Below are 7,926 nucleotides of genomic sequence, written 5' to 3'. Positions count from 1 at the left end.
AAACGACATACTAGTCCGGCCTCCTCTCCTCCGTTGTCTCTAGTCGGTTAAGCAACCAGAGAAGAGGGGAGAGGAGTCGGGAGCCATTGGTGGACTCTCAAGTGAAGAGGATAGGAGAGAGGCGGCGCAAAGAGATGTCTCAACCCTAAAACTCGGTACAATTAGCCGCGGCTTTCATGGTTTCGGTGTTTCTTCCCAAGTGGGACTGTAGCAAAACACAAGCGACAAATCCTCATTTGAAAAGAATCCTTGCGGAATCGTTATTTCAGGAAAATGTGAAGTCCACAAGCCATGCCAAGATGCCATTGCTATCGCGCTACAACTTGTAGTACACAACTACGTACTCTTTTTTTTTCCTTAACGGAAACACACAACTACTTGCGGCTTTGCTTCAAGGAAGGAGCTTTTCGCCAGGTGCGCCCTCACCAGGATCAAGCCTGGGTTCTTGCAAAGAACCTAGCGTGCACTTGCGCTGTGATATCTGGCAAATTATGCGGCGACGTTCGACTTGCGGCTCCCGTTCACGCATTTAGCCTTCGCCTACCTACCGTTGGTTCCGCTAATTCGCTCTGAACCGTCGTTGCCTCGAGGCCACTCCTCCATCCATGCTACTAGGAGTAACTCCAATAGTATAGCCGGTTGTTAGCTATAAGCTAGATGCCATGTCATCTATAGTTAACATGTAGCCAACAAGTACAATAGAGCAAGTAGAATAAGTCCTAATCAGCTGGCTATAAGGATTAAAATAATATATTGTTGCCTAGTTGGAGGAGAGAGATGAGGAGAGAGAAAAGAAGTGGGCTCTTATGCAAGAGTCAGCTCTAGCACGTGCTCCTAGGCACTTTGTGAGAGTGAATGGTGGGCCATGCACTGATAAAGTAGTACAATTCTATAGCTCACTATTATACATGTTGGCTATATGTTAGCTACAGATGACATGGCACATGGCTTATAGCTAACGGTTGGCTCTACTATTGAATTTGCTCTAAGAATGTACTACTTTTTCAATGGATGACCCACCTTTCATTCACACACCTTGCCTAGGAGCACGTGCTAGAGCTAACTCTTACATAAGAGCCCACTCACATTCTCTCTCCTCTTCTCTCTCATCCAACTAGACACAAATATATTATTTTAATCTTTGTAGCCAGCTGACTAGATCTTATTGTACTTGCTCTACTCCTACAGCCAACTGCCTACTGACTTTCAGAGCTTTGACCATTTGCTTTGATTCGATCGGACGAATTCTACGGAGATCTCTCACTTCGGCTCGTTGTCTCACTGCTGCGTGCTGCTATCATAGTTTTGAAGGTAGTTTTTTTTTTTTAATAACGCCACTATGTTGCAACTCACTATTACTACAATTCACGGAGCAAATCTAGTGATTTGGAGTTGCTTTTCATAGTTGCAAAAAAAAAAAATTTACTTGCAAGAGGAGGGGTGGATCAGTTTCCATTGGGCGGGAAGGGCTCCATTTTTTTGGTTTTAGGTAGAAGCTTTGGTGGGGCGGCACTCAGGTGGTGGCGGCGACATCTTCTTCAATAAAGTCTCCCGAGCTTTAGCCCCATCTCGGCGGCGATGTCGAGAAGCTTGTGTGAGTGGTGTGGTTCTCGAGGACCTTTTCTAGCTGGGGATCTTTAGATCGTCATGAAGTTTCGTCAATGGTTATTCCTTCTTCCTCATCTCTGGGATGGATGTAGTCTTCTTGACCCATTCAGCGACTTCCCGTCCGCATCCAACAACGTTAGGCGACTCAAGGAGAAGCGGCAGCAACGACGTGCCGTCCACATGGTCTAGAGGTTAAAGACGAAGGACATCTCAAGAATTTGGTTGTAATTTTCCTTTTTGTTGAGGTGCTTTGTATTGTTCGATGTTTCTCTTAATGCCAAGGTCCTTTATTGCAAAAACAAATTCACTTGCAACTGAAAAATAATCTTAATTGCAACCACATTTACAACTCGAATGCATGAATCGTGATGCAAATCCGCCATTGCAGGAATCTACTAAGCACACCAAGAACTAGCAATTCCTTAGTTTTAAACACTAGACCACGGTCTCAGCAGAAAATTCCTAAACCGGGGACCCTTCCGACACAGGTAAAAAAACCCGAAAAATAAGCTAGAAGCCACGAAAAATACACAATAGGTCTTGGTACTTCTGGACCCGAATTAAGGCGGGCCTTAAAATTCATATTTTTAGAACTCCAAAATTTTTATGGATCGTTCAAAGATCAAACTGTTCAGTATAAAAATTGATGCACCTCTCGCACGCTCTTTGTTGGCTTAAAGATCAAACTGTTAAGTATATATGCTATACATGTATCTGGTAAAAGTTATACGTTGGTAGGTAAAATTTACTGTAAAACATGGGTTTTCTTTCATCCTAGAATGCTTGAAGAGCCGACATTCGGTCGCCTACAAAACTCTTTCACCTGCTCAGCTTTAATTAGCAATTTCCCAATTGATTGGAAGTTGCGTACATCAAATCGATACACGAAATTAGTTAGCTAGGTGGCGCTACTATTCTTTTAGAGCTCGAAGCCTGCCGATAGGAGTGGGAAGTTGATATGTGGTTGTACACTCTTCAGACTGGTGCTGGAGCACGGAGCGGTGACGTGCTTGGACCTAGAGAGTGTGGCCGTTCCAAGCGAGGCGAGACGCGGGCGGGCCGATGGACACATTGGCGGAGCCAGCAAGGTGGGGCACCTTCTTTGCACATATTTCGCTGAGAGAAAAAGAAAAATAAAAAAACCTAGCTCATATATATATACATGATCCCTAGACCCTAGTTACCGTGTGAATGAAATCACGGGAATGATGTGCATTTGATCTTTTGGATGCTAAATCCATCTCATAATTCAAACTCGGATTCCACCGTTGTTGTTTTTTTTTCCACACGAACATTTCGCTGGTTGCGGCCTCGCCCAGATGAAGCCTCCTGCCTGGGTCGTACCGTACCGACGAACCTAACGTGCTTTGCATTGCACTCGCGCAGCGGCAGGTCTGACTTCTGAGCTCTGAGGTCTACTTTATTTCACGCTAGCGTCCTGCGCGTACACACGTGTCGACTTATTGCCCAGTTCGTACATGCTGTACGTGTACAACCACTAGTGCCATTTCTTGGCTCTCGTCTGATCTGGTCCGTCCACCAGCAACACGCCACTAGGCTTTAATAAAATAAAAGTCGCAGGCTCTCACATTTCGCTTTCGGTCCAACACATGCCTGCTATCGCTTCAGTTTAAGATGCCCAAGATATTGTTTTACTCTTTTGAACTGCCCAAGATATTGTTTTACAGTACTGATCCTACTTTTTTTTTGAGGTAAAGGAGTACTGATCCTACTTACTAGCAAACAGCTGGCGATAACCTTGTTATTTTTGTATTTATATAATACTAATTAGCTGTTGCAGATCATGCTAGTAGTTTCTCGATCTCCAGCTTTGACATTCTTAAAATAAACACGACGGATTCCCTTAGCCTGTTTCCGACGTTGTCAACTTTGCCCCGATCGAGCTCACAACCTGTCGTCTCTGCGACCCACCTCCCAGCTTCTTTCGTCGGTGCTACTGGTTCCACGGCCGCCCCAATCACACCTTTGATTCAGCCTTGAGGTGAGATGGAGTACGTATGCAACAGCTATTTAGAAAAGGTTTTCGTCTTTTCTTTTGGCAGGACTAAGTGCAATCCTGGCAATGCAATCAGAGAGAGGAACCGGTTGAATTCAACAGAGCTCTCCTGAAAAGCCAAGGAAACAAGATGAAATTAGTGTCGCCAAATGTTTACGGTCCACACTTAGAGCATGTCTAACAGGCCCCGTATAACCCGCCCATCCCGTAAAATTCTGGCGGGATACGGGGCAGACGCGATTTGGGGCGTCTAGCAGGCCCCGTATTCGGGCCGGACCGTTTCGGCGGAATACGGTGCCCAGGAAATCAGCCCCGTCGCCCCCTACTTATACTGGGCGCAGGTGCGACCCCTCACTCGCAACCCTAGCTCTGCCGTGCGCCGCCGCCTCCTCCATCCTGCTCCCACTATACCACAGCATTTGATCCCCAACAAAAAAGTTGGTCGGGAAAGCAGCTTTCACAGTCAGAAAGTCGGTCGGGAAAGGGTTTTACCGACCGAAAATGTCGGTCACTGTAAGTTCGGTCGGCAAAGACCTTTCCCGACCAACATTTCATTGCCGACCAACAGTTAGTCAGCTATGTGGTACTTTGCCGACCGACGTACTCTTTGCCAACCGGCAATTCTTTACCGACCAACAGTTGGTTGGTCTATTTCTTGCCGACCGACATTCTGTTGCCCCTGCCATTCAACTTCCCCGACCAACAATCTGATAGCAGTGGTTTTGCCGACCAACATTTAATACACTCGCATATTTGGCATTGTGCTTTATCAATGCAATATCAATCAGGTCCCAAATTTTGTACTGAGCAATATCCAAGACAAATACATATTTCATAAGAGTAACGTGCATGCCCTCCAAAAATATTAAACCCAATGCCAAAACAAAACAATTAATTCTCACATACAAATAGTTCATCTCTTATCAACATAATTACCATCCATTTTCTCATAAACCAAAGGCATATAGGAAAAAGGTATTGTTCAGTGCCAATACTCGGTATAGGTTTACAAAACAATGGGTAAAGGATGTATCCAACGACTCCCATTACAGAAATATCATTGACGTGAACCACCGGTTTCACCACATGTTGCATGTATTTCCTACAAAAGGAAAAACAATCCCGATCTATGTAAAGACAATGTTATTGCAGTAAATTGTATAAAGCATAGATGTGCACATCAATTAACATCATTTGTATTGGCACACTTCACCTATACAAGCATGACAGTATTAATATTCATTCACAAGATAACTCACATCATAGTAATCAAAACCTACTAGTACATCAAATTCGTGCAACAGTACACACATAAATAGACTACATTGAGCCGAACTTTTTTTTAGGAAAATGCCAGAACTACTAGTACACCACTCATGTTTGTGACATACCACATCATAGTAATCGGCCCTGATTTATAGCTACTGTTAGCTAGCGTATTGTCCATGCTCAGATTTAAAAACTAATAGAAATGAAAGTGATAGCCGCTAGAAATGCAATTTCATCTAAGGTATCTTCTACTCCCTCCGATCCTAAAAAAGTGTCCAACAGTTAGTACAATTACTTTTTATAATTAAATCCTTCTAAAACAATGCATATTGCCGTCGTTCCTGCCGGAGTCTACGCCGCGCGCATGCCTGCGCCCCTTGCCGCGCGATGCCCCCGCGTGAGTCTGCCCAGGTCAGACTTCAAAGTGTGCCCATGGCCCCATTCTCCACGCGCGCCAGCCAGCTACAGTGTCCCTATCCCTTTCCTGATCAGTGCATTTGGTGGAGTGCGGGTTGAGACCAAATAATTTTCGAGGTTGTTTATGCTAAATGTACCATCAGACATTTTTTTAGGATCAGAGGGAGTACTTAAGATCAGTAGCTAGCTCTCATTTGTTCGTGGCACTTTATTCATTGATATCTGGCATGGCTGGCTTTGTTCACTAGCTTGACGTGCCTTTGTTTCCACAAAATATCCTACAGTAGTACAGCTTTAGCACAAGCTTCATTTGGCATCACAGCCTTAGTTTCCAGTAAATTAAAGACACTTTAGCCATTGCCCGTGCTAGCTCAAATAGTACATTCAGAGTAGCATCAAGATGATCTATCTAGTCACAATTTTAGTTTCCAGCGAAATTGAAGACATTAACCAAAATTAGTGTAATATGTATGTGCGTGTTCCACATCTTTGTTATTACCTTCATAGGCAAGAAATCATAGATAAAAAAAGTACTTCAGACTGGGATCTGCGGATGATTTATTATACAATCATATGGTTGCTAGATAGATAAACCAAGGGGAGAATGAAGTGATAGAACTGAAATAAAAACGAATGCAAACAGTTTGTTTATTTTGTGAGCAATCTGGTAAAACTACATAAGGCGTGTTAGAAAAGCTGAAGGCAAACACTTTAATAAACTAAGGAATAAGAAGAAAGAAATTACTGGGCGTACTTGCGCTGAAGCCTGTGGGACACTACAGGATTAGAGCGATATATTATAGAACTCTAGGGGCATGCAGTTCCGTCAAGCTTATATTCTATAATAAAATTTATGCAGTTCAGTCACATGTCATTAGTATCATATATTCTCAACATTAGATGATCAAATTAAATATATTTTTGCAGCTTATGATCAAATTAAATCTAACAAAGCCGAACATTAATAGGCAGCGCCAGCACAAACTGAACAACAGCAAGCACGCGCCAGCAGCAACTGAACATTAATAGGTGGTTTCTTTTGCAAAATCTAGGATATTAAAAGTCTCAGCTTTACAAAATTAGAATGTTTTTTATGCCTACATAGTGGTGCATCATAACTCCTCTAATGACTAAATATTGATATCATGTACATAAGTACACATCCCTTTCCAACAAGTTGTGATTTTGCTACAGTTGGACCTGTTTGGGATGACAATGACCAGAATTATTAGGAGGAAAGTCTTACTTTGCGACATAAGAGTGTTTGTTCAAGCCCCAGTGGCCAACTTCATCATGCAGTCAATTGAGCATGTCAATACAGAACTATGGGCCTTCTTCACATGACTAAGAATACATGAACTATGGCCTTCTTCGCATGACTAAGATATTTCATTTTGTACAAGTAAATACATGAACTATGGCCTTCTTCGCATGACTAAGAATCTAAGATAGCAGCATCACACATCAAACAATACGAGCTAAGTGGAGATAATACCTTGCTAGATGGCCATGCAACAGACTATTTTCCTTCCATCCAGGGTGCTTTCAGCCGCATCTATGAGGTCTTTCTGCAGAATGTACTGTCCTATTTGGGCCACTGCAGAGTAAAAAGTACTTAACCTCATCCATATAAAAAGACACAATTTTAGTCCTAGCATTTAAGACACGTTACATCCTTTGTTCTAAAATATCTTGGCTTTTTTTGTTTTAAGGAAAGGCATCTCTACAGATTCATGACACCTCCAAAACTCAACATTATCTTTACCATTTGGTGTAAGAGCTCTACGTTACAATTTATAGTTTTTGATGTAATTACTTTGGAGAAGGAACAGTCTGACTAATATGAGGCACAGATAACAACGCATCACAAACTCGTTTTCTCTACACGACCACTTACTGACCTCACATCTTTAGCTCGAGAATTTCCATAGCTGCATACTGGAAACGGCTATTTCCATAGCTGCATAATCAGATCCTGATTACTTCCTGTAATACCACTCAAATATGATATTGCCTAATGGAACATTCATCAACCCGAATTCGCTCTAAAATACACCTGAAATAGCTGTTACGGTATTTAATCTAGCAGTTTTCAATCAGAAAGCAACAAAAATTATGGTAGAAAATCAAAACTTACTAGTCAAAATCCCGTTGCGGTGTTGGTAGAGGGCAACGCTCTGAAGGTGGTGGGGGCTTCCCTTTGGCGCCAGTGGACGGCCTGCTCGTCGGAGGAGGCGGCGCTCGACTTGCCGGCGAGGCACTCGCAGAGGCCGTGGCGTCGGGATCCGGCACACTGCTTCCGGATGGTCTGCAGCAACGGCAATGGTCTCCGTTGCATGCTGCTGCGACGGTACTGCGAGTCAGATTGCGGATCCCATCTGGATCTGCCGTGTGGTGGACTGGTGGCCTGTGCCGGCGTGGTGGGGGCGGCAAAGACGTACGCGACCACGGGGTTGGCCGGAAGGTGAGGGGGCGTGGGAAGATGAGGACGACCGGAAGATCTGGGGAAGCACCCTCGCCGGACGTTATGCGGCCATGCGGGGCCGCCGGCTGGGAAGAAGGCGGCGGAGATACCGAGCATGTGGGCTGAGTTTTTTTTTTTTCTGACCAGCGGT

General features: G+C 43.9%; 1 long non-coding RNA gene across 1 annotated transcript; it reads right to left on the bottom strand.

Annotated features, from left to right (window-relative positions):
- Positions 1-4,460: 4,460 nt before the first annotated feature.
- Positions 4,461-7,926, bottom strand: LOC124675288. The gene is made up of 2 exons (XR_006993239.1): positions 7,449-7,926; positions 4,461-7,376 (listed from the first exon to the last, which is right to left on the bottom strand). It is a non-coding gene; the product is annotated as an uncharacterized LOC124675288 (long non-coding RNA).

This window comes from Lolium rigidum, chromosome 7, assembly GCF_022539505.1.
Source record: "Lolium rigidum isolate FL_2022 chromosome 7, APGP_CSIRO_Lrig_0.1, whole genome shotgun sequence".
Taxonomy (NCBI): domain Eukaryota; kingdom Viridiplantae; phylum Streptophyta; class Magnoliopsida; order Poales; family Poaceae; genus Lolium; species Lolium rigidum.
This window is presented reverse-complemented; position numbering and strand designations above follow the sequence as displayed.